The sequence below is a fragment of the Xenopus laevis genome, chromosome 6L, assembly GCF_017654675.1.
Source record: "Xenopus laevis strain J_2021 chromosome 6L, Xenopus_laevis_v10.1, whole genome shotgun sequence".
NCBI classification, from domain to species: Eukaryota; Metazoa; Chordata; class Amphibia; order Anura; family Pipidae; genus Xenopus; species Xenopus laevis.
In genome coordinates this window covers 107,390,089-107,417,801 of record NC_054381.1, presented here as the reverse complement: position 1 = coordinate 107,417,801, position 27,713 = coordinate 107,390,089, and the positions used below count along the sequence as shown (strand labels likewise).

General features: G+C 37.4%; 1 pseudogene; it reads right to left on the bottom strand.

Annotated features, from left to right (window-relative positions):
• LOC108718542 overlaps positions 1 to 27,713 on the bottom strand; it is a 125,912-nt pseudogene that overhangs the window by 20,448 nt on the left and 77,751 nt on the right.

Sequence of the window (27,713 nt, the reverse complement as noted above, 5' to 3'; positions counted from 1 at the left end):
TTTTGTGTATTTCTTGGTGAAGTGAAAAGGGACAAATTCGCCAATCACCATTCCTCTGTAATAAGACAGTACCCTGTACTTGATCTTAACTCACTTGATCTCAAGATATAATTAATCCTTATTGGAGGCAAAACAATCCTATTGGGTTTAATGAATGTTAATTTTAATATGCTTAAGGTATGATGATCCAAATTACATAAAAGACCCCGTACCCAGAAAACCCCAGGTCCCCAACATTCTGGATAACAGGCCCCATATCTATATATCATTTTTTTCTTGTGTAAACTGCAGTAAATCATCTAGAAAAAGATTACCTTTAGTGTTTTTGGCCCCAATAGTGTTACATAGTGTTTAACCCTTTAAGTGCCACAGAACGTAGAATCTACGTTCTGTGGATCAAAGGACCAAAGTGCCACAGATCGTAGATTCTACGTTCTGCAGCACTTCCGGGTTTGCGAGCGGAGGAGCGGCTGTTAGAGCCGCTCGCTCCGCTCCTTCACGATCCCCTGCCCCTAGGCAACGAGCAGAGCAGGGGATCGAGTGGCCCCTGGGGCGCGATCGCCCAGGGGCCCAAAAACAGCAGCAGGCACGTGTTACTTACGTGTCCTGCTGCTGCAGCCTACACCGCGCCGTAGATCTCCGCCCCCACAGCACAGGGACACAGATGACGTCGCAGATCTCTTCCAGAGGCTCTTCCTGATCGTGTGCAACAGTCTCCAGCGACTTTTTCAGGTTAGTGCAACAATTACACACACAAACACACCAACACACACTTATTACAGTAATACACACTTAGATTCACACTTACACACACTTACACATACATTTTTGGGGATTGGGGGGGTCACTTACACTCACTGCACTTACACACACGTGCACACGCACACACGCGCACATAACATGTAATTTACCATTTGTACACACGCACACGCACATACATGGCATTGTGGCTTTTTTTTTTTTTCTTATCGCATCGTTTCTTTTTTTGGCTGAAAAAAATGTTTTATTGCCATTACGAATAGCGTATTCGCTAACCGTACTGTGCAATACCTTTTGTATGTTATTTCGGTGATTATATTGCAATTTTGGGTATTTTGGTGCATTTTTAGCCATTTTATTGAATTTTTAGCCATTTTATTGCATTTTCAGCTCTGCGTATGTTGTGTTCACTTGTTTCTAGCCGTATAACCTGTTTGGCCCAGCTAAAATATTCAAACTGTGATTCTGACGGCCGATAACACTAGTCTGGAAAAAAAACCATTGATTTTTGTGGTTTTATTGGATTTTTTTTGCATTTCACTCTTTACTGCCTTATTTTGTTTTGCCTTGTAAATTTTTTCTACTATATATCCATTTGGGGGTCTCTGTGCGCCACATAGTTTGGTATATCTATGCATATTGGGCATCAAAGTGTTCAGTAGACCCCTGGCGTTCATATTTAGGATGTTTTATGCTGATAAGTTACGAAATGTGTGGCATATAATGGGGTAGAATTCAAGCTTTGTGACGATTTTCAGAAATTTGATAAAAACCGTTACGTTCAGCATTGCTTTGCAGTTTGGCAGTTTGCAGTAGAAACACTTATTTACCCATATTGGATTCGTCAGAATGTGTACTTTCTGAAAATATATGGTTTTCTGGGGTCTCTGTACTGTTAGGGGGGTCCAATGTCGCATAATACACACACCAGGTGCTCATATTGCAGCAGCCAGCGCGTCAGCCGTGAAAATGTATATACACTATTGTCATTTGGGGGTCTCTGTGCGCCACATAGTTTGGTATATCTATGCATATTGGGCATCAAAGTGTTCAGTAGACCCCTGGCGTTCATATTTAGGATGTTTTATGCTGATACGTTACGAAATGTGTGGCATATAATGGGGTAAAATTCAAGCTTTGTGACGATTTTCCGAAATTTGATAAAAACCGTTATGTTCAGCATTGCTTTGCAGTTTGGCAGTTTGCAGTAGAAACACTTATTTACCCATATTGGATTCGTCAGAATGTGTACTTTCTGAAAATATATGGTTTTCTGGGGTCTCTGTACTGTCAGGGGGGTCTAATGTCGCATAATACACACACCAGGTGCTCATATTGCAGCAGCCAGCGCGCCAGCCGTGAAAATGTATATACACTATTGTCATTTGGGGGTCTCTGTGCACCACATAGTTTGGTATATCTATGCATATTGGGCATCAAAGTGTTCAGTAGACCCCTGGCGTTCATATTTAGGATGTTTTATGCTGATAAGTTACGAAATGTGTGGCATATAATGGGGTAGAATTCAAGCTTTGTGACGATTTTCCGAAATTTGATAACAAACCGTTATGTTCAGCATTGCTTTGCAGTTTGGCAGTTTGCAGTAGAAACACTTATTTACCCATATTGGATTCGTCAGAAAGTGTACTTTCTGAAAATATATGGTTTTCTGGGGCCTGTGTACTGTTAGGGGGGTCTAATGTCGCATAATACACACACCAGGTGCTCATATTGCAGCAGCCAGCGCGTCAGCCGTGAAAATGTATATACACTATTGTTATTTGGGGGTCTCTGTGCGCCACATAGTTTGGTATATCTATGCATATTGGGCATCAAAGTGTTCAGTAGACCCCTGGCGTTCATATTTAGGATGTTTTATGCTGATACGTTACGAAATGTGTGGCATATAATGGGGTAAAATTCAAGCTTTGTGACGATTTTCAGAAATTTGATAAAACCCGTTATGTTCAGCATTGCTTTGCAGTTTGGCAGTTTGCAGTAGAAACACTTATTTACCCATATTGGATTCGTCAGAATGTGTACTTTCTGAAAATATATGGTTTTCTGGGGTCTCTGTGCTGTTAGGGGGGTCTAATGTTGCATAATACACACACCAGGTGCTTATATTGCAGCAGCCAGCGCATCAGCCGTGAAAATGTATATACACTATTGTCATTTGGGGGTCTCTGTGCGCCACATAGTTTGGTATATCTATGCATACTGGGCATCAAAGTGTTCAGTAGACCCCTGGCGTTCATATTTAGGATGTTTTATGCTGATAAGTTACGAAATGTGTGGCATATAATGGGGTAGAATTCAAGCTTTGTGACGATTTTCCGAAATTTGATAAAAACCGTTATGTTCAGCATTGCTTTGCAGTTTGGCAGTTTGCAGTAGAAACACTTATTTACCCATATTGGATTCGTCAGAATGTGTACTTTCTGAAAATATATGGTTTTCTGGGGTCTCTGTACTGTTAGGGGGTCTAATGTCGCATAATACACACACCAGGTGCTCATATTGCAGCAGCCAGCGCGTCAGCCGTGAAAATGTATATACACTATTGTCATTTGGGGGTCTCTGTGCGCCACATAGTTTGGTATATCTATGCATATTGGGCATCAAAGTGTTCAGTAGACCCCTGGCGTTCATATTTAGGATGTTTTATGCTGATACGTTACGAAATGTGTGGCATATAATGGGGTAAAATTCAAGCTTTGTGACGATTTTCAGAAATTTGATAAAAACCGTTATGTTCAGCATTGCTTTGCAGTTTGGCAGTTTGCAGTAGAAACACTTATTTACCCATATTGGATTCGTCAGAATGTGTACTTTCTGAAAATATATGGTTTTCTGGGGTCTCTGTACTGTTAGGGGGGTCTAATGTTGCATAATACACACACCAGGTGCTTATATTGCAGCAGCCAGCGCGTCAGCCGTGAAAATGTATATACACTATTGTCATTTGGGGGTCTCTGTGCGCCACATAGTTTGGTATATCTATGCATATTGGGCATCAAAGTGTTCAGTAGACCCCTGGCGTTCATATTTAGGATGTTTTATGCTGATAAATTACGAAATGTGTGGCATATAATGGGGTAGAATTCAAGCTTTGTGACGATTTTCTGAAATTTGATAAAAACTGTTATTTTCAGCATTGCTTTGCAGTTTGGCAGTTTGCAGTAGAAACACTTATTTACCCATATTGGATTCGTCAGAATGTGTACTTTCTGAAAATATATGGTTTTCTGGGGTCTCTGTACTGTTAGGGGGGTCTAATGTCGCATAATACGCACACCAGGTGGTTATATTGAAGCAGCCAGCGCGTCAGCCGTGAAAATGTCTATACATATTGTCATTTGGGGGTCTCTGTGCGCCACAAAGTTTGGTATATCTATGCATATTGGGCATCAAACTGTTTAGTAGACCCCTATGTTTATATTTAGGATGCTTTATGCTGGTAATGATACATGGACAATACGATGCTGGAAAGTTGAAGCTTTGAGGCAATTTCCAGATATTTCACCAAAACCGCCAAATTTGGCAAAGCCTTGCGACTCAGTAGTTTGGAGCAGAAAGGCATGGGTACCCATTTTAGATTCGGTAGAATGTGTACTTTCCAAAACTATATGGGTTTTGGGGGGCAAACATATTTCTGTGTTTTTACCCCACAAAAATTCAGTCAATGTGTTGATTTTTCATTAGCTGAAGTTACCCACGGAACTGTTTGTATGCGCTAACTTCATTTTGGGGCCTCTAAATGCCAGATACTTTGGTAAACTTATGAACAATGGCCACCAAAATGTTCAGAGGAACCCTGGCAATCATATTTAGGGTGCTTTTTCTTAGTACGTAATGATACATGGGTGATATAGTGCTGGGAAGTTGAAGCTTTGAGGCAATTTTCAGATATTTCACCAAAACTGACAACTTTGGGAAAGCCTTGCGACTCAGTAGTTTGGAGCAGAAAGGCATGGGTACCCATTTTAGATTCAGTAGAATGTGTACTTTCCAAAAATATATGGGTTTGGGGGGTAAACATATATTTCTGTGTTTTTACCCCACAAAAATGCAGTCAATGTGTTGATTTCTCATTAGATGAAGTTACCTACAGGACTATTTGTCTGCGCTAACTTCATTTTGAGGCCTCTAAATGCCAGATACTTTGGTAAACCTATGAACAATGGCCACCAAACTGTTTGGAGGAACCCTGGCAATCATATTTAGGGTGCTTTTTCTTGGTGCGTAACGATACATGGGTGATATGGTGCTGAGAAGTTGAAGCTTTGAGGCAATTTTCAGATATTTCACCAAAACCGACAATTGTGGGAAAGCCTTGCGACTCAGTAGTTTGGAGCAGAAAGGCATGGGTACCCATTTTAGATTCGGTAGAATGTGTACTTTCCAAAAATATATGGGTTTGGGGGGTAAACATATATTTCTGTGTTTTTACCCCACAAAAATGCAGTCAATGTGTTGATTTTTCATTAGCTGAAGTTACCCACGGGACTGTTTGTATGCGCTAACTTCATTTTGGGGCCTCTAAATGCCAGATACTTTGGTAAACCTATGAACAATGGCCACCAAACTGTTTGGAGGAACCCTGGCAATCATATTTAGGGTGCTTTTTCTTGGTGCATAACGATACATGGGTGATATGGTGCTGAGAAGTTGAAGGTTTGAGGCAATTTTCACATATTTCACCAAAACCGACAATTGTGGGAAAGCCTTGCGACTCAGTAGTTTGGAGCAGAAAGGCATGGGTACCCATTTTAGATTCGGTAGAATGTGTACTTTCCAAAAATATATGGGTTTTGGGGGTAAACATATATTTCTGTGTTTTTACCCCACAAAAATGCAGTCAATGTGTTGATTTTTCATTAGCTGAAGTTACCCACGGGACTGTTTGTATGCGCTAACTTCATTTTGGGGCCTCTAAATGCCAGATACTTTGGTAAACCTATGAACAATGGCCACCAAAATGTTCAGAGGAACCATGGCAATCATATTTAGGGTGCTTTTTCTTAGTGCATAATGATACATGGGTGATATGGTGCTGGGAAGTTGAAGGTTTGAGGCAATTTTCACATATTTCACCAAAACCGACAATTTTGGGAAAGCCTTGCGACTCAGTAGTTTGGAGCAGAAAGGCATGGGTACCCATTTTAGATTCGGTAGAATGTGTACTTTCCAAAAATATATGGGTTTTGGGGGTAAACATATATTTCTGTGTTTTTACCCCACAAAAATGCAGTCAATGTGTTGATTTTTCATTAGCTGAAGTTACCCACGGGACTGTTTGTATGCGCTAACTTCATTTTGGGGCCTCTAAATGCCAGATACTTTGGTAAACCTATGAACAATGGCCACCAAACTGTTTGGAGGAACCCTGGAAATCATATTTAGGGTGCTTTTTCTTGGTGCATAACGATACATGGGTGATATGGTGCTGAGAAGTTGAAGGTTTGAGGCAATTTTCACATATTTCACCAAAACCGACAATTGTGGGAAAGCCTTGCGACTCAGTAGTTTGGAGCAGAAAGGCATGGGTACCCATTTTAGATTCGGTTAGAATGTGTACTTTCCAAAAATATATGGGTTTTGGGGGTAAACATATATTTCTGTGTTTTTACCCCACAAAAATGCAGTCAATGTGTTGATTTTTCATTAGCTGAAGTTACCCACGGGACTGTTTGTATGCGCTAACTTCATTTTGGGCCTCTAAATGCCAGATACTTTGGTAAACCTATGAACAATGGCCACCAAAATGTTCAGAGGAACCATGGCAATCATATTTAGGGTGCTTTTTCTTAGTGCATAATGATACATGGGTGATATGGTGCTGGGAAGTTGAAGGTTTGAGGCAATTTTCACATATTTCACCAAAACCGACAATTTTGGGAAAGCCTTGCGACTCAGTAGTTTGGAGCAGAAAGGCATGGGTACCCATTTTAGATTCGGTAGAATGTGTACTTTCCAAAAATATATGGGTTTTGGGGGTAAACATATATTTCTGTGTTTTTACCCCACAAAAATGCAGTCAATGTGTTGATTTTTCATTAGCTGAAGTTACCCACGGGACTGTTTGTATGCGCTAACTTCATTTTGGGGCCTCTAAATGCCAGATACTTTGGTAAACCTATGAACAATGGCCACCAAACTGTTTGGAGGAACCCTGGAAATCATATTTAGGGTGCTTTTTCTTGGTGCATAACGATACATGGGTGATATGGTGCTGAGAAGTTGAAGGTTTGAGGCAATTTTCACATATTTCACCAAAACCGACAATTGTGGGAAAGCCTTGCGACTCAGTAGTTTGGAGCAGAAAGGCATGGGTACCCATTTTAGATTCGGTAGAATGTGTACTTTCCAAAAATATATGGGTTTTGGGGGTAAACATATATTTCTGTGTTTTTACCCCACAAAAATGCAGTCAATGTGTTGATTTTTCATTAGCGGAAGTTACCCACGGGACTGTTTGTATGCGCTAACTTCATTTTGAGGCCTCTAAATGCCAGATACTTTGGTAAACCTATGAACAATGGCCACCAAAATGTTCAGAGGAACCATGGCAATCATATTTAGGGTGCTTTTTCTTAGTGCATAATGATACATGGGTGATATGGTGCTGGGAAGTTGAAGGTTTGAGGCAATTTTCACATATTTCACCAAAACCGACAATTTTGGGAAAGCCTTGCGACTCAGTAGTTTGGAGCAGAAAGGCATGGGTACCCATTTTAGATTCGGTAGAATGTGTACTTTCCAAAAATATATGGGTTTGGGGGGTAAACATATATTTCTGTGTTTTTACCCCAAAAAAAATGCAGTCAATGTGTTGATTTCTCAGTAGCTGAAGTAAAGTCCTGATCAATTTGGATGTGCTAACTTCATATTGGTGTCTCTAAATGCCAGATACTTTGGTAAACCTATGCATAATGGGTATCAAACTGTTCAGTGGACCCCTGGCAATCATATTTCAGGTGCTTTTTCTTGGTACCTAATATAGTTTGGGATATGCGGAGCAGCAAAATAAACCTTTGAAATGATTTTTCAGAATTTTGAATTTTTTTTTGAAAAACCGCTATGTTCAGACAAGCTTTTCTGTTTGGTAGTTGGGAGTAGAGAGACATAGTTACCCATTTTGTAATTGGCAGAATGTGTACTTTTCAAAAATGTATGGTTTTCTGGGGTAAACCTACGGTTTCAGGAGTTTTTGCCTTGGAATCTAAAGCATGCCGTTTTCTGCCTTAGTGCTTTCAAAATTCGGCAATATACTGCCAGGAGTTTTTGAGGTACAGAAGTCCTAAATCTCCCTAAAACTATACATATCTGGTATTGGCACGTTCGAGAGACATAAGGCTTTCCAAATCAGTTGGATTTTCATCCGTAAAATGAAATATTTTTCTGGTATAAATTGATATACGATGAAAAATGGTAATTTTTCTTTTTTTTTTGGTATTTAGCACTATAAATTTTTTTGCACAGGTGGAAATACATGAAAACTCAGGCAGATTTAGAAAGCTCAGTTTCTACCGAAAAAAAAAATGTATAGTTTTCCTAGGTAAACTATAGGTTTCCCCTCAGAAAATGCCCCTAAAGTGAGAGAGCACAAAATGTTTCAAAAACGGCTGGCATTTCGCGTAACCAAAATGTGAAATTCTGCTGGCACTTAAAGGGTTAATAGTGTATCACTTTTTATTTTACATGGAAGATTAAAATGGCTCATGGCTGTATTCATTCCCTGATGCTATGAGAATGTGCCAAATCTTAGGTCATTTCAATCAAATTGAGATCCATATGAAATATCTAACTTAGGCTACTGCAACTTATCCATAGAAGAGTCGGTTAAAAAAAAAAAAAAAGCATGCACGGCATAAACCATAACCCCCAGCAGACATGCATGAACATTTGGATGTTTGCTTTCTATGGCAGACAAAAAGGGCATTCGATTTTTGCAGTTCACTTTACATGCAGACATTGATTTTACAAATGTTATTGTTAACCCCACAACATCATAATGCATTAAACTGTTTGGTAGATCTATGCAAGTTTTACTGTATAATTTACTATCCACTACCTGTGGATCAAAACATAAAAATATTAAAACTACATCTACAGTTCTCTAAGCTTTCATTATATATAACAAATTTTAATTTGCAAAGGTTTCTATCCAAACAATACATTATGTTGGGTCCAGGACGCTAGTTTATATGCTGCAAGGGTTTAGCATATTTTATAGATACCTTTTTCCTGTGTGTTGGATTCCCAGGCCTCAGTTAATCGAGGTTTAGTTGGGCATGAATATGTTTCTTTTCTTCAACACAACTATCTACCAACTGAGCTTAATAGGATTAAAAAAAGGATTTATGCTTTACATCTTATTTTCTGTTCGGCATTTTCACATAAAAAGTAACCATATTACCTTGTGCTGCAAAAAAATAAAATGCTTTGCTACAATGAGAAAAGAATGCACAGTATTTTAGTTATGTTTTAGTGTGATGTAGAGACTGATATTCTGAGACAATTTGCAATTGATTTTCATTTCTTATAATATAAAAAGTAGCAATAACAAATGTGCAGCTTTACAGAGAATTTGCTTTTTAGATGGGATCAGTGACCCCCCATTTGAATGCTGGAAAGAGTTAGAAGGGGATGGCATATAACAAAAAAACTGTAACCAATTGAAACGTTGCTTAGAATTTGCCATTCAATAACATACTAAAAAGTTACCTTAAAGGTGAACCACCCCTAAAAGCCATTGCTATACTCTTAGTTAGTAGACGGGTAGACTTGCAACTTGAATTGTGAATCCTAAAGTCTTTTATAGCTAATAAGTTGTAACAGATCACACTCACCCTGGTGGTCTAGTGGTGCGGCGGGGACGTCCGCCACGCCGCTCCTCTTTTGCCTCCAGGCCTGTTACTTAGGGCGCGCGCGGTGCGCCTCTGCTTCTTTTATAGGCGCAAGCGCGCTGGTGTGTTGACGCCAGTGCGCATTTGCGCAAAAGTTTAGAGTATTTAAAGCCACAGTAAACATTTTCACACTGCCCGTTATAGGAGTTGGTTCCTGGTGCTTCTGAGCGTTTGTGCTATCTGTGTATCTGATTCTGATTTCTGTTGTGACCCCTGCCTGGCTTTTTGACCATTCTGATATCTGTATCCTGACCCCTGACTGATCTCCAACCTCGCTTATTCTTTATCCCTGCTGATTGATCTCCTGGTTCGACCCTTACCTGCCTGACTTTGTTTGTACTCTGCCTGCCTCTACCCGGTCTGATCTGACTATGATTCGGTCTACGCCTTTTACTGTGACCATCTGCCCAAAAGACTTTGCATTACAGTTGTGCCCCTTAGCTTGTTCAGAACCCCTTGATTTGCACCTCTCTTAATAAGACCTGGCGGCATCCGATTAGCCGAGGGCTCCTCCCGAGGTGAAAGGCGGCTGTTAAAGGCGGAAGCAAGAGCCGAGAACAGGGTGCTTAGCATCGGTTCAGCCAGTGTCTGATAATGCCTAGCTCCCACCTGAACATATGCAGTGTCATTAGTTGGGAGTCAAACATACAGATGGTTGTGGATTTCTTTTGTATATGTCATGCTTTACAGTAGATTTGTTGACAGAACATGACAGACCTACCAATCTAATCTATGTCAGGTGAACAAGTGTATAACCAAGTGCTACTTGCAAGTTAGCAAAACTCTATATATTCTTTATTGCTGCCCTTCTGTGAGATTGTCCTTTCAGGTTCTGGCCACATGGGCAGATTTGGGGAAATTAGTCGCCAAGCGACAATTCTCCTCTTATTCGCGGGCTAAAATGTAAATCGCCTGGGGTCAGGCACACGGAGTGCTTTTTTTTTCTGAAGTTTCCTCATGAGGCAATTACGGGCGACTTTGGAAAACAAAGCCTTCCGTGTGCCTGCCCCCCCTCGATTTACATTTTAGCCGGCAGAAGGCAGGGCAAGGCATATCGGGGAGATTAGTCACCATGAACAAGAGAAGATTTGTCACCTGGCAACTAATCTCCCCGAATCTGCCCCTTAAAGGAAAACTATACCCCCAAAATGAACACTTAAACAACAGATAGTTTATATCATATTAAGTGACATTGAAGAATCTTACCAAACTGGAATATATATTTAAGTAACTCTTGCTCTTTTACATCTCTTGCCTTGAGCCACCATTTTGTGATGGTCTGTGTGCTGCCTCAGAGATCACCTGACCAGAAATACTACAACTCTAAGGGGCAGATTTATCAAGGGTTGAAGTGAATTCGAGGGAATTTTCGAAGTAAAAAAATTAAAAATTCAAAGTAATTTTTTAGATCCTTCGACCATCGAATAGGATACTACGACTTTGAATTTACTTTGACTTCCACTTCAATACTTCGCCAAATTAAATCTGCCGAAGTGCTATGTTAGCCTATGGGGACCTTCTAGACCATTTTTCTAAGTCTTCACACATCAAAGTAAAATCGTTCGATCGTATGCTAAAATCTATCGAATCGAACGATTTAATCATACGATCGAACGATTTTACTTTGATCGTCGATGGCCAAATTCGGTGAAAAATACTTCAACTTCGAACTCGAAGTATTTCAATTCGAGGGTTGAATTTCCAAGTATTTATCACTTCGAAATTCCACCCTTACTGTAACAAGAAAAAGTGTGGGAAGCAAAAGACAACTCTGTCTGTTAATTGGCTCATGTGACCTAAGAAGTATAGTTTGCTTGTGTGCACACTGAATCGTATGACCTCAGGGGGCGGCCCTTATTTTTTAAAATGGCAATTTTCTATTTATGATTACCCAATGGCACATACTACTAGAAAAGTATATTATTATGAAAATGGTTTATTTACATGAAGCAGGGTTTTACACATTTTACACAACAACTACATTGTGTGGGGGGTATAGTTTTCCTTTAAAGACTTTTTGTAGGCAAGCAGCTCACAGTGGTGATCAAGCTTTAGGAAGTTTTTAAAGGGATAGAGCTTAAAGGAGAACTAAAGCTTAACTAAATAAGTAGGGAAGTAATGTTGTACATTATGTTTTGGGCTTCTGTACCAGTCCAAGGCAACCACAGCCCTTTAGCAGGGAAGATTGGTGTCTCCAAAGATGCCCCAGTAGCTCCCCATCTTCTTTTCTGCTGATTCACTGCACATGCAGTAACCACAATAGTATATTCTAGTGATGGGCGAATTTCTCCCGTTTCACCACGAATTTCGGAAAAAAATTGCGAAATGCCGATTTTGCCGCCTGCGAAAAATTCGCCAGAGACAAAATGGCCACCGGCGTCAACATTTTTCCGCCGCAAATTTGCCCCTGCCGAATAAATTCGCTCATCACTAATATATTCCTTACAAGAACAGCTTTCATGGAAACCTAATGTAATAACACTTAAATTCTCATCTTCTCATCTTCCAGACTGTACTATCTTGCACTTCTGCTAACAGCCAACAGCAGGATTCAATTCCGCGTACAGATTTGCCTGAGAGGGTCATCTGTAGCCTTTTCATGACAGATCTATAAGAAATGCAATGTGATTTAGTCCTATGTAAATCTCCATGTGGAAGATAATAGCATTTCCATATCTGTAGCATGCTTTTAAAATAGTTCTGGCACTGGAAAACAAATAGAGTGCTACAAGATTGGAAAGAAATGGTTTAAGCTAAGCCATTAACATTACTGTATATTGCAGAGATGTCTTTACTGTATCACCACATGCATTACAAATTGAACTAATTACACTTAAAGGGGTTGTTAACCTTTAAATGAACTTTTAGTATAATGCAGCGATCGATACAATTTGTAATTGGTTTCCATGTTTTATTATTTGTGGTTTTGCATTATTTAGCTCTCCAGTCTGCAATTTCAGCAAATTACCCTAGCAACCATGCATTGATTTGAATAAGAAACTGCCATATGAATATGAAAGGGCCTGAATAGAAAAATAAGTAATAAAAAGTAGCAAAAACAAGTCTTACAGAGCCTTTGTTTTTCAGATGGGGTCAGAGACCCCCATTTGGAAGCTGAACAGAGTCAAAATAAATAATTCAAAAACTATAACAAAGAAAAAACAAAGGTCAGTTGGCCATCCTATAACATGCTAAATTAAAGGTGAACCACAATGTAAAACATGTTATTGTAGCATACTGATGCAAAATAAGGGAAGGGTGTTAAAAAGAATAAAGCAAACATGTGTGGAATGCAGCCTTCAGAAATATACCAATTACATTGCAGACAGAGTTTATATGGGTAATTTCACCAAGAAGAACTGAAATAGCTTTTGTTGAAATGCATTATTTGTTGTCATATGTATTACAAACCAATCACAAGAAAGATGCTGACATTAAAGTCTTTAGTTAAACAATTTACCAGTATGCAGAGCCTGTACCTTGGACAGTATAGTGTATTTCAGGGACCCCCAACCTTTTGAACCCGTGAGCAACATTCAGCAGTAAAAGGAGTTGGAGAGAGCAACACTAGCATGAAAAATGTTCATGGAGTGCCAAATAAGGGCTGTGATTGGCCATTTGGTAGCCCCTATGTGGATTATCAACCTACATTGAGGAACTGTTTGGCAGTACACCTGGTTTTTATGCAACCATAACTTAAATAAGCTAAAACCAAAAGTTTTATGGAGCTATTGCTTTGTTTTCATTTTTTGAAACATAAGTACCAGTACAGAAACCACACAATGGCAGTAGATATGAATGCATATGCAATATAGGCAGTCGCTCCTGTAGAGGTCCGGCTTGTAAAATCAAAGTTGTATTTATTGTAGATATACCATAAGCTTTCCGTTAAAGTGATACTGACGCTAAAAAACTACTATGAATGTACATTTAAAGTTACCTAAAGGTCATGTTGATTTTTTTTGCTGAGAGGATTGTTTCTGATAATAATTGTCAGCTGAAGTTCCTAAATCTGACTGTTTTGCCAACCTGACTGTCCCATCCCAGCCTGTCCGTTAAAGTTTCTAATGCTCTCCTGCTGCACAAATATGGCAGACCCCTCATACAGGAACATGGGGCATCAGACAGGTAATGTAAAAGCATTGGGCAAATGCTTTATAGCAAAATTATAAGTAGCATGCAAAGCCAATATTATGATAGGTGTAAAAAAAGGCCTAATTTCTGGTGTCAGTATCTCTTTAATGGAATAAACTCACTAATAAACTTACTGATGCCATTTTAGTAACAAAGATACATTTAGGTAATGTCCTACATCCTTTTAAGTGGGTTTGTTTTAAAATTATTATTAATTTATTTTACCTAAATCATTTTTTTTTACTGATTTACTGTGGAGAAGCTAGTGTATAACTGGATGTGACTTACCCTGAGTTTTGTTACACTTTACGGACAGGGAACAAAACATCACAGCAAATATTGGATTTATAATTTCATCCTGCACAATAAGATTGGCATCTGTAAGCAGACATGCTTGGGCAAATCCTGACATGGAAGATAAATATTGGCACAGGGATATATAAAAGATACATAGAAAAGACAAAAATAAACTTCTTTCTTGTAATTTACACAAATATTCTGTTGCAAATGTTGAACAAAACAGAGCTGAGCTGGTCTGGAAAATGCAATATTGTCACCTACAACTCAGATGCACTGTCCTACATATCATTGGCATCGCATACTTACTATTTCTGCCACTTTGACATGCTCTCTTTAGATTAGTTGTGACAATTGGTAATGATTCACGTAGTGCTGTGTTTGGGGATTGCCAGCACTTTTTGAAAGAAATACTGCCTTCCTGCAATCTTCCCCTCGCCCACCCTATCTCCAATCTATAAGGCACATGCTATAGACTATTACTCATTAATGCTCCCCTCCCAACTATTGGGAATTCTGTAGCAAGTATCTGGCAGCGAACTAAGGGCTCTGGAATAGCATCCCTAAATTCTTCTGTACAGAATTCACCCTCACCCTTTCAAAACTAAAATTAAAGCCTTCCTCAGCAGTGCCCTATTCAGTATTGGACCTTCTGGGCAAATAACTCTAATATAAAGACTCTGCTCATTACCTTTCTATGTGTCTGCAATGTTCCATCTTCTCTGATTCAGAGAACTTTGATGTGAAGAATGGACTTTCTTTCTACCATGTCTCGTAACAAGTAACACTTGCATGCTCTACCCATCTTTATTTATGATAAACCACAAGAATATACAGAACTGCATATTCAGTACAAGTAACAATATGCATACTAGCCAACATTCATAAGTTTCCTTCTTTAAAGGGAAATGTTGGCCTTAGATATTATGTCAATATAAAGTCTATTACAACAAAATAAATAATGTTAAATAAATTGTCAACTGCAACTATAGAAATCATATTGGTAGTTTATATCCACCACAGTTCGAATAAAAGGTAAAGATTTATTTTATCTAATTAGAACTAGTTTTCCCATCTTCAAACAATCTGCTTAAAACCTAACCCTGCTTTTTTTTTTAATTTTCTTTAGGGGTCGGAGTGCAATAGCTGCACTCTATGCCACAAAGATTCTATGGAAGGTATGTACAGTATATGCTCCATGAAAATGCATGCACAGAGACTATTACTAAAGACAAAGGAACATATAGCAGTTGCTGATAATGATAATCAAATTTTGCACAAATAAATACATAGTTACATGTGTGCATAAAGTATAAGGCTTTCAGAAAGCAACTTTTTGAATGGTAACTCTTATCTGTTAAGCAGGAGTCAGAACCAGCTGTAGAATCTGTTGGAGTCAAAAGTATATACAGTATTCAGGCTATAACAGAAAATGGCAATTACCAAAACAATTACAGAAATCAACTCTACTGCAAACTTCTGTTATTCTCCTCCTTAACCACAGGACAAACAGGCATTGTGGGAACGATAGTATGTGCTGGAGGAGAGCAGATTTACAAATCCAAATGTTATGTTATGTAGTCACGGAAAGGAGGGATAGACATTATTAGAGACAGACAAAAAATATCTTTACCTACTACCTTTCCAAATAACTTTAAAATCATTGAAAATATTTATTTTATAATGGATACGGTACTTGCAATGAAAAACAGTTTCTGTAGACTATAGACTTCCAGTTTAACTTATTTTAGCAACTAATGAGTTAAAATACTTTTTTATATCTAGATAGGTTTATTAAGCAAAAATCTTATCTATGAGAAACATAACCAGGGAAAAATAGTATAGTTTAGAAGTATCTTCGTGTATTATAGCAAAAGTAAGTATATGTCCTGTGGTCTGATCATAGCAGCACATTTAGCAAGGACTAAGCAGATACTACATCAAAAATTAACCAATATACAAAATTATACATTTATATACAAGTTAACAGAGTTCTCATTGATAAATACTGCCCTATATTCTCCAACTGCAATCAGAAAAACTGACCTGCGCCTTTATAATTTTTCTTTGCCATGAGTAAGTGAAGCCCTGAGATCAGAAAAGCATCTTTCTAGCAGCCCAGGTGTTAGAAAGCTGAAAAAAAATAGAAAAGTTAAGTTTCAAAGAGGCTAAGGACATCATATTACATTTTAAACAGTCCAGCACAAAGTTTTTAGTGGGAGCACTAAATGGAGATCCACAGGCATCAGCGTGCTTCACGTCCACCGCCATCCCATGCTGTGAGTCCATTTCCTTTGTAGATAAAATTAGCGGAGCACCAAAGAAGCCGGTTTTAAATGATAAAATAAGAGAAATTTATTTGAAGCACATTAAAATGTCCAAAATTACAGCAGCAATGTGCTTCAAATAAATTTCACTTTTTTACCATTTTAACCCGGCTTCTTTGGTGCTCCGCTAATTGTAGCTACATTTGATACAGTCCACTAATTATTTTGTGACAATTTTCGAAATCAAACTCAAGTAACATGAATACTGCAGACTGCTTTGCTTTTAGCCTTGTTTTTTTATTTTATTACTATTTATTGTTTGGCCAGCCCTTATTTATTGGCTCACAGAAACTCACAGGAAGATTGCCTTTTACAATGACCCTTAAACGAATGGTGCACAGGGCACTCTGACAACTGACAGGTAGCAGTCTGTTAAAATTCCCCTGACCACCTATCGCCTTACATATTATTAAATGGAAAGCATTTTAATAAGTATGTAAACATCCGTGTACAGGTCAGGTAATGTAACCCAGTTTTATTGAAAAGAACCTATCCCAAAACAGAAAAAATATACCGGAATAATATGGGACAGATAGTATGTAGGAAAGCTAAAGAAACATGGGGTATTTTATCCTCCATCCAACACAACTATAGTGGCCACTAACCACTACCATTAGCCTTACTCTCATCTATTCCAGATAAAGTCTATCATAGATTTCTTTTCCAATTTGGCATCATTTTCTGGTAAATAATCTGAGCTACATTACCTTCTTATATAAAAATAATGTGAAACACAAAGTACTAATCTTTGCCCTTTTATGGAGCATCTTGTAAGAGGAGAAAATGGTTTGGCAAAACAACTAAGTGCGTAGATTGTCATATTTGGCAGTGTGGTTGATCCACTTCAAATGGAAAGAGAAGAGGGTGCTGGTATAAACACTTAAGCTTGCCCTGCATTATAGAGACTGTATATAACTGTGTATAAGTAGTCTATGCTTGTGCTAAACACTATTAAGATAATGAATACCATTTAATATCATTTATCTATACAATATAATGGTCATATTAGCAGCACTTTACTTTCCCAGTAAAAATGTACTTTAATAAATAAAGTTTTTAATATAGATATCATTTACCTTGCCACACATTTTAGTATGCAACTCTCAGATATTCTATTACTGTGACTGTTGGATTCACTGCCAGCAGATTTTCCAGTAAACTGCACACAGCAAATATGGTGTAGCTACAGAACCCTGCTCAGGAACAGAATTTGTCACTTCACTGCTTTCTGTGCTTAGTGATGGTGTTTTCGTCTTGCTGTTTTGATCTGTAAAAAAAAAGTCACCATATAGAATGAGCAAGATCTAATACAGTAGAAGTTAATATGAAAATAAATTGCAATTGCAGACATTCTGTAGGTGAGTTTTAGGATGAATGGATTGTCAAGATTGATGGCAGCCTCAGTCTCAATGGAACATCTTGTATCTGACAAACTGGTTGATTGTTTGTGTGTTGTGGCACATTAGTTTAGATTTTTATTTAAGACTTACAAATATTCACAATGTTATTGTTGGCAAGGCATTTGTACTTGCCACTGACATTTAAGTGGGAAGTAGCTGTCATTGAGAACAGGAATTGTAATTGTTGTAGTTCTCCCTGAGAGGACAGGGGCGATGTAAAACACCTGCAATTGCTAATGGCAAGTGCTGACAATGCAATTCATGGACAAGTGAGCTGTGAAGGGTAAAAGGAGTCAGGGAAGCTAGACACGGCACTAAATAAATTGTAGTTATTCATTACATGAATGTAACATATTGATATCTTCATGAAAAAAAACTTTTTGCACGGCAAAAGTGTATAGAAAAGTGTATAGAAAATGTTAATATATTATCAGAATAAAGGGTAAGAGCAGAAAAAGGACCCCCACATTTTTTAAACCCAGTCTCTTATACTGAAATATGGTAGTAGGTTAATTGTGCTGAAATGAAAAACACAAAAATCAAACAGCTAAGACACTGTAGACCACACATCTCTCAACATCTAGGTATAAGGTGGACATTAGTTATAATAAAGATTTAAAAGCCAAAATGATTCACATTAGTCAAGGCTATTCACCTTCTGATGTGCTCTGGTAAGAAGTGGAATGTCCAAAACTTCAGTGTACAATAATTAGATTTAGCCCAATGATTAGTTGCCTCTCAGCACTCGCTCGTAGTCCCAGCAATGCTGGCATATTTATAGCTGCTCTTCTTGATAGAGAGAATCTGTTACAGTGAACCCATAAACATTTCTGTTACTTTCTGCCAGCAATGTGTTTGCTTTTACCTTCACAGTATTAAAGACTCTTCTCAGTTCCTCAGTTAATTGTGGCTTATATCATACTTACCCCAGTTTAAAAATAGAGATACATAGTTCCAGGGCCCACGATGCAGATTTTGCAAAACAAATACTTATCCAGTTTAAATACAGAGATACATAGTTCCATGACCCAGATGGAGATTTTGGAAAACAAGCAACTAAGAGCACCAAGACTAGAGCATTCATGTAATACAAAAAAAAACAAAAAAAACACCTAATGGAGCATCTCATCAATTGGCCTTGAGCTGTATTAAAAGGGGCATTGATTCACGGGAGGGAGGAGAGTGCTGGTAAGGCCACCATCTAGAATATGACGTGCAGTTTTGGTCTCCAAAATGGGACATTATTGATTTAGAAGGTTCAGAGAAGGGCAACGAAGCTGGTAAAAGGTTTCGAAAATTGTAGCTAAGTTGGTGTTTTTCATGCTGGAGAAAAGTATATGATAACTATGTATAAATATATAAGGGCATCATATAAAAAACTCTCTAATGCTTTATTTGCCAGTAGGTCCTTCCAGCTGACAAGAGGGCACCCATTCCAATTAGAAGAAAGGAGGTTCCATCTAAATATTCAGAAAACGGTTAGAACAGAGAGTTAACAGTGAACAGTGAGAGTTAACAGTGAGCTGGTTGGTACATTAGATAGCTTTAAGAAGGGGTTGGATGGCTTTTTATGGAAATGAGGGTATACAGGTTTATGAAGGATAGCTTATGGTACAAGTTGATCCAGGGACTGGTCCGATTGCCATCTTAGGGTTAGGAAAGAATTTTTTTCCTCCAAACCGGAGAGGCTTCAAATGGGGTATTTTTACCTTCCTATGGATCAACTAGCAGTTAAGCAGGTTATAGATAGACTTAAAAGTTTAAACTTGAAGGATGTGGGTCTTTTTTCAACCTAACTTACTAAGTTACGATGTTTAAAAACAATGAAAAAACACTTCCTTCTGTGGGCCCAAGTTCATTTAAGATGAACTGAGGTCGGAACAATCAAAATTTAAATTTGTTTATAGATACACTGCCATCCAGATGTCTTTTTCATAGAAGGCCTTATTTCAGCAAGACAACGCCAAAGCACATTCTGCACATACTACAACAGCATGGCTATAAAGAAGAAAAAGAAGAAGTGAAATCAAAACACTATTAGTCCATAAACACTCACTTCAAAGCAAACTAGTTCAGTGTGGCGCCTATGTAGTATGATTGGCAAAACTGCCTTAAGTAAAACTTAACTTTTAATAAATTAGGCTAAAAAGAGAAGAGCGCCCATAGGTGGACGGTGGCAGCCTAGCTCTCACTTTGTCCCTACATAGACAGGCAGGTTCTTGCTGACTAACTTGGGGCACAAATGGAAGGGTGGGAGCGGGTAGTGTTTGCACTGTAACCAATGGTTTATACTACTACCGTCGAAGTATTTTCTTTGGCTGATTAAGATACCACCGTTTCCACCATTTGCTGGTTTTTAATTGAATGTTTTTTAGGGACATTGTTCCTGCACTGTGGCCTTATGGGCTATTAGCAGTGGGTTTGTCTTTTGTGGGCGTTCTTCTCTTTATAGCCTAATTTATTAAAAGTTAAGTTTTACTTAAGGCAGTTTTGCCAATCATACTACATAGGCGCCACGCTGAACTAGTTTGCTTTGAAGTGAGTGTTTATGGACTAAAAGTGTTTTGATTTCACTTCTTCTTTTTCTTCTTCTGTGATTAGTAGTTTAATCTACACAAACTTGCAGTGTGGTTGCCTTCGTTACACTGTGTCTACCGCTCCTCATTTCATTTTCTAGCATGGCTATAAAGTAAGAGTCCGGGTGCTAAACTGGCCTGCCTGCAGTCCTGACCTGTCACACATTCAAAACATTTGGTGCATTATAATATGAAAAATATGACAAAGGAGACTACCTAACTGTTGAAAAGTTAAAATACTAGTTCAGGCGTTATATTTTCAAAAAACAGCAATTGGTTAAAAGAAGAGGTGATGCAACACATTGGGAAAACATGCCACCTGTACCAACTTTTTTGAAATGTGCTGCTGGCCTTAAATTAAAAAAATAAGCATATATTTTTCAGAAAACAATAAAAATGTATCAGTTTCAACATTTGATATGTTGCATCTGTACTATTTGCAATGAAATCAATGATTTAAATGATTTGCAAATTATCCCATTCTCTTTTTATTTACATTTTACTCAGTGTCCCAACTTTTTTTGGAAACAGGTTGTAAATTAACCAAATCTAATACTTATATTCAGCAAAGGACTCCATATTAATAAAAGGAATTAAAAAAAAAAAACACTACTCATACATCATTACTTCATATATTACAGTCAAGAATCACAGCAAAATATTTCATGGCAAATATAGGGGGAAGAAAACAGTGACACTTACCAATGTGGTCAATGTAGATTTAGAGCCTGAAAAACTATGCACACTTTGCCAAAGGTAAAGGGAGTCTTCAGAACATGTAAGAAAATACCTTACTGCATTTACAGTATTTGTCTCTCTCCAAGGTTTGGTCTACAGCAATGAATATATATATATATATATATATATATATATGTATATATATATATATATATATACACACAAAGTATGGCAGCACATTGCATTTGTGTACATCTTGATTTGCTTAGGTGATTGTGTTGAAGGATTGTGTTGAAGATGGATGGCAGGAAAGTAAACGCAAATCTGTCATAAACCACGTCAAGGTAAACCCCATATGGCAGTCCCTAACTTACTTATTAAAAAGAAATATTTCTCTGCATAATAGCATTACCTGTGTTCAGTGTATGTTGAGCATTGGTTTCAATTTGAAGGCTGAATCCTCCCCCGCCAGTAAAGGCTTTTAAGAGAGAGGGATTGTCCAAACCAACGCCCACATTTAAAAGCGTAGGACCACCATTAGTTTTAAGGGGTGGGTATGGGGTGCTATTGAAAAACCACATGAAGCTATGCCACAGCTTCAGGCCAATATACTATATTAGAAGGAAATTGTGGGTTTTATAAGGGACTGCAACTTAGATGACAGCAGGCAATTGGGGATGGGATGCCAAACATGAGCCTAATGCCCTCATACTAAAAAAAAACCTGTTTTAAAAGTGCCTTTACTTAAACTTTAACCCAACACATCCAAAAAAAAATGCAAAGTGGTACTTAGCATTCATATTATACTTTGCAGCTTTACATGGAAAGCTGGGATAGTTGGAGCCAAGGTGTAATGACCAAAGTAGAAGTTTTTCACCATTTGACCAACATGATTATAGAAGTGGTAGTCATGTAATAAAACTGCCTACCAATGTTAATCCAGACTCCTCTTCAAGGGCCCTGTAAATGCGACATTTAGCAACAGTGAATCTGGCTGAAGAACAGACTATACTAGTCTTATTCTGCTTCAGTATCCAAAGTTTCAGGATATGCTAAAACCTACTAGACTTCCTTAGCAAGGGGCCCTACTGCCTCTAGAAAACCTCTGAAGGGCATATACATGTAGGATATTAGGAATCGTATGGTCCTGTAATTATTAATGTGAAGCACCATGGTCTACTCAGAAAGTAAACATATATATTCTTAGAAAGCTCATTCCTTTGGTCACAGGAGAAACAATTACACTTAAAGGAAAACTATATCCCCTGAACAATGTAGGTCTCTATAAAGAGATATTGAGTAAAACAGCTCATGTGTAAAACCCTGCTTCATGTAAATAAACCATTTTCATAATAATAAACTTTTTTAGTAATATGTGTCATTGGGTAATCATAAATAGAAAATTGCCATTTTAAAAAGGGCTGCCCCCTGGGATTCTAGGATTCAGGGTGCACACAAACAAACCACATGTTACTGATGTTAGGTCACATGAGCCAATTAACAGACAGGTTCTGTCTTTTGCTTCCACACTTCTTCCTGTTACAGTTAGAGTTGTAGTATTTCTGGTCAGGTGATCTCTGAGGCAGCACAGAGACCATCACCAAATGGTGGTTCAAGGCAAGAGATGTAAAAGGGCAACGTTTACTTAAATATATATACCAGTTTGGTAAGATTCTTTAATATGTCACTTAATTTGATATAAACTATCTGTTGCTGAAGTATTCATTTTGGGGGTATAGTTTTCCCTTTAAAATAAATAATAATCTATTAAGGAGAACAGAACTGGAATCAATAATGCTTTTTTACTTGTCTGAAGATCTACAAGCATCTGCAGAATAGAATCAGATGATCCAAATACTAAAAACCTCATGGCATACATGATTAATAATAGCCTTAAAATACAGAGTGCATCTGGCATCAAGTATCAAAACTAACTGGATACAAATGCCTTCATTAATATTATTGCAAACAAATCCAATATTATGCATGTAATGGCAGTGGCATAAATGACGTAGCCATGTATTCACTGTGTCAGAGTAAGATTTGCTTGCAGAGGCTTACAATGTAGATAAAGTTAACAACTGTAATATGAGAGACAAATTGACCAGATGTGATTTTAATGCCCATTGAAATGCATGCCTTCCAAAATACTGAAGTTAGCAAAAAAATAATATAAGAACTGTTATGCTGCATGGTAAACAACTGCTGGATAAGTCCTCTTTATCAAAAGGAAATGTTAATGAAGACTGAAAAGCTATGCATACTTATGAGGAGAAAGATCAACATAAGCATTTTTGCGTATCTGCTAAAAATAAACATGGAATCCATACGATGGAAAAAAAAAGATACAGTCTTTAGTAGCACAATGCCACATTAACCACACAATCGTCAAATGGAATCCAAAAAGGTTTATAAACTAGAGGTTTGAAGGGAGAGAAATCTGTCCTCCATGAAATGGAAATACAACGAATAAACATATGGTCTACAGATGATTATTTCTGACTAAGCTGAATGAAATGGGAAAAATGTTTGTTATAGTGAAGGCTGGAAGAATAACATTTTTTATAATAGAAAAATGTTATTTCTCGTATACAATCAAGTTACCACATGCCACCTCCTTCTATAATCACACAAATTACAACTATATTTTTTGTCAGTTTCTTCATCAAATATTCATTAAAAACTATTTGTCCTCCCCTTACAGATCAGCAATTTATGCACTGTACATCAAACAAGAATAACACTTTTCTTAGCCGATCTTTGTTTTTCTGCTGAATTAACAGTCCCTAGAGTTATGGGTCCTTTCCAGGGAAAATACAAGTTTGGAGATATTAATAATCCTGCTATGACTGTGGCATTTCCAAATATCTAACGCAAGGTATGGTAGAGGCATGGGCTAGGTATATGCACATCCTCCTTGCCTTCATTTTCTCTGTGCTCAAGATGCCCAGTGCAATTCCTGAAATATAGGTATGTTTAGCAATGTTTTTTTTTTTTTTTTTTACAAATGTCCAAAATCACTGTTTCTATATATAGTCTATTATGCCTTTCTATGGCACAGCTACAGGAGAAATCTACTATTTTCTTATAAATCATTTATAGCTCAGTGGCCAACTTTAAAAATCCTGCCTAGTCTTTCTATAATTATCACCGTATGCAGGTTACTGTACCTCACACTATTTATAATCTCAACAATGAATAAAAAACATGGAGTCAGAATTTTAAAAGGGTTGTTAACCTTCAAATTAACTTTTCATATGATGTAAAGAGTGATATTCTGAGACAATATTTGTGTTTTTTAAAGGATAAGGAAAGGTTAAAACGAAGTAAGCTTTATTAGAAAGGTCTACATGAATACACTAGAAACACCAAATTTCTGTCCTTCTATTGTGTACACATGGGCTTCTGTATCAGACTTCCTGCCTTCAGCTTAAACCTCCAGGGCTTGGGCATGCTCAGTTTGCTCCTCTCCCGCTCCCTCCACTCAGGCAGGAAGTGATGTCACAGCAAGCTAATATGGCAGCTGCTATCCTAAACAAACCGAGACAATGTCTAGAGCTGTTTACTCAGGTATGGAAAAGCATTCTAAAGAATAAAAATGGCGTTCTAGCTTGCACTCTTGTGGCTAATCTATTGGAAACTGCCTTCGTAGCTTTCCTTCTCCTTTAAGTTATTTATCATATTTATGTAGCAGCCTTCCAGTTTGCGATTTCAGCTGGTTGCTAAGATCCAAGTTACCCTAGCAACAATGCATTGATATGAATTAGAGACTGGATGAACAGGAGAGGGCCTGAATATAAAGAGGAATAATAAAAAGTAGCAATGAATAAATGTGTAGCCTTACAGAACATTTGTTTTATTAGATGGAGTAAGTGACTCCCTTTTGAAAGCAGGAAAGAGTCAGAAGAAGGCAGATAATTGAAAAAAAAAAGAAGAAAATTTGCTTTGAATTAGCCATTCTATAACATACTAAAAGTTAACGTAAAGGCAAACCACCCCTTTAAAGGTATATTAATGTGTATTCAAAAGAATAGAAATATACCTGCAACCGTGAAAAGTGCATTTAACATTTCAATAACAACCTCACATTCACTTACAAGACTGTTTGCTGTTCATATGGCTTTATTGGTAGTATCTAACAGCCTGTGTATTGCTTTATTGCTATGCATTTAACATTGATAGAGCAAAAAAAAAAAAATAACCCAAACAATTAAAACTAAAAGTTATATACCTTGGAAAAAGCATGCCTGTCTACATGTTGCATATATCCATGTCTTAAAATTCAAAGCACACCGAACAGCAACTTACGCACCTGAAACTCATACTCTCTGGAATCTTCGAGACTTTCAGGCATTTTTATAACAAGCAAATTTTGAAGAACATAGGCAGCCTGGGACAAAAGACAAAAAATGGAAAATCTTAAGATTGCTATCTTGCTCAAGAGCTATTAAGTGAACCCAAGCATGTCATTGCACAACAGTTTCAAGAAATACAACCTTATTTATTCTTCAGCAAACAGACAATAATTAAATTTGCAGCACCTGTTACAATAAACCGTTTACCCTATGAATCAAGTTCCTCTATAAAAAAAATATAACAGATTATCATAGTCAGCCACTAGACAGGTTGAAGAATCTGGATCTATAAAAATAAGTACCATATAAATATATTTTCCTTAGCGTTATATTTTACAATTACATCACTCTCTCCCTTATAGACAGAACAGCCAATTGATTGTGAGTTTGACAGTGATGTCACTGAGAAGAGTAGAAGGCAGACACATTTTTAAGCAATATTCACCAGCCAATAGTACAGGAGATGGACAAAAACAGCTGGATTCTATTTACAAATAAATAGACCACAAAGAAGATCAGAAAATTAAGACTTCCCATAGTGTTAACACAAAAATCTAATTGATCCCCCTCTTTATATAACAGCCCACCCCATAACAATACACCATCTAATCTTATGCACTTTTTAAAATTAATTCTGGTACGATGTAGAGATTGATATTGTGAGATATTTTGCAATTGGTCTTCATTTTTTATTTGTGGTTTAAGAATTTAGTTTCTTGTTGAATGCTCCAGTTTGGAAATTCAGCACCTATCTGGTCACTAGGGTCTAAATTACATAGGGCAATCAGGTTTTGGTTTGAATGAGAGACTGGAATATATAGGAGAGGGGCTGAAGTTATAACAAGTATAAATAACAAAATCGTTTTTTTTGGCTGCTGTAGTCAGTGACGACCATTTGAAAGCTGGAAAGAGTCAGAAGAAGAAGACAATCATTCGAAAATTATACAAAATAAAAAAATGAAGACCAAATTAAAAGTTGCTTAAAACTGGCCTTTCTACAACATCCTGATATTTAACTTAACGTTTAACTACCCATTTAAAAATATATAAAAGAATAGAAGTAAACCTGGAATTGAAACACCAGTATGAAGTTACTCTGAACACACACTCACTCCTTAGTGACATTTCGAGGCCTATTTATCAATTCTAATTTGTGAGATTTTAGAGGTTTTTAAAAGAAACTTGTTTGCTCATTTATTAAAAAATTTGAATGTAAAGAACTAAATTTTATACAATTATGGAAAAATACCTTGAATTTGTCAAGTTTATAAGCTTAAAGACCTCGAATGTGAGAGTTTACAAGCTCATACAGGTATGGGACCTGTTATCCAGAGTCCTCAGGACCTAGGGTATTCTAGATAATGGATCTTTATACCTTAAGTCTGCTAAAAAAATCATTTAAACATTAAATAAACCCAATAGGCCGGTTTTGTTTCCAATAAGGATTAATTATATCTTAGTTGGGATCAAGTACAAGGTACTGTTTTATTATTACAGACAAAAGGGAAATAATTTTTAAAAATTTGGATTATTTGGATAAAATGGAGTCTATGGGAGACAGCCTTTCCGTAAATCGAAGCTTTCTGGATAAAGATATCCAGATAACAAATCCCATACCTGTACTGTACATTGTACTTGATTCCAACTAAAATAGTGAATCCTTATTGAAAGCCTATTGGGTTTATTTAATGTTTACATGATTTTCTAGTTGACTTAAGGTATGACGATCAAAATTACGGAAAGCCCCCCTTATTCCAGAAAACCACAAGGTTCCGAACATTTCGAATAACAGGTCCCATACTTGTATAATTCAAAAGATTGAGTGCTTCAATGCTGGTCATGGAAGTCCAAAGATCTATCCAGTCCTATAGGAAAAAGCATACCAACATTTAGGGAAATAGCAGAATGGTCTGCTGGACTGTGATGATTTGATGAGAAGATGTTGCCCCCTCTCACTGACATTTCCTGAACTACTGAAGGTTAAGCAAAGAGTGTTTGCCCCTGTCCCAGAGGTAAGTACTGTACATGCAGATCAGCAATTAACTGATTGCAAATTTAGACAACAATGACACTCTTTAGTCTGGTTCTGTCAACTACATTCTGCCGGCAGAACCCAAAACAACCCCCACATTTTTAATAAAAGTCCAGCTTGGCATTATGACAGTTTTACTTTTTTTATTTCTATAGTTACCTGTTTAGTAGTCTAATGTTGCCATTGGTTAAGAAGCATCTGTTTGCATTTATAAAAAGTCATACAGTGGCAGAATTTACAAGT